Below are 1,039 nucleotides of genomic sequence, written 5' to 3' on the forward strand. Positions count from 1 at the left end.
CAGTTAGCTCATCATTAATGTTGTGTACTGTAAATTAAAGGTTTTATGTTTTTTTCTGAATAAGTCAATTTATCTTTGCTAATAATATGTTCAACTTATGATCATTTATACTTTTCATGCATATTTTATATAGTGGGAAAAAAACAGAAATTAAAACTTACCGTATATTAAAATACCAGCATTTCTAAATGCATTTTGCTTTACACTTACTTACTGCTGCTCCTATTAATTTTTTTATTTTTTTTATTTTATGCATTTCATACACTATAAACTTAGCCTTATTTTATTAATATTATCTCAATGGTTTTTATTTTCCATCTTATGTTATGCATACTGTACATTCAATTTTTTATCCTTATTTAAATCTTACTTTTACTGGTATTATCAAGTGGGTTTTATCCATGTGAAGATGTATTCTATGTATTCTTTCTGATCTTCTCTTATTTTTACATGTGGGTTTTATTATGTCTTCTTTGTCATTTTATGTGAAGCACTTGGTGCATGCAATTTCTTTGTTGTAAAGCACATTGGGCTGCATTTCTTGTATGGGAGGTGCTTTACAAATAAAGAAATTGTATTATTATTATTATTATTATTATTATTATTATAAGTAGTAGTAGTAGTAGTAGTAGTAGTAATATTAGTATGACCCCCTAAGGTTCAAGGACCCCTTGATGAAGACCCAGATTGTAAAAAATCTATATTTTTCAAAGCCGTCTATTGTATCAAAGTTAGGAACACCAGTATTGTGACGCCTGACAAACTCGAACATCTGCTTTTCTGCATTTCCACAATTCCTAGCCTCTGCAAGGTTAAGAATGATATCTTGCACAGTGGAATTTTATATTTCTAGCAAAATATCTTTGCATTTATCTCCTTTTACATCATTTAGTAACTGAGGAGGAGGTTTGTGGGAAAGAGATAAAGTGAGATATCACACACACGAGCATACAGCCAGTGTAGTGTGTGAGTGTAGAGCCCATCAGAGTGCTGGGAAGAGCGACTCCAATCACTACCGCTGTTCCTGGCTCAATTTCCC

This window comes from Plectropomus leopardus, chromosome 8 (assembly GCF_008729295.1).
Source record: "Plectropomus leopardus isolate mb chromosome 8, YSFRI_Pleo_2.0, whole genome shotgun sequence".
Taxonomy (NCBI): domain Eukaryota; kingdom Metazoa; phylum Chordata; class Actinopteri; order Perciformes; family Serranidae; genus Plectropomus; species Plectropomus leopardus.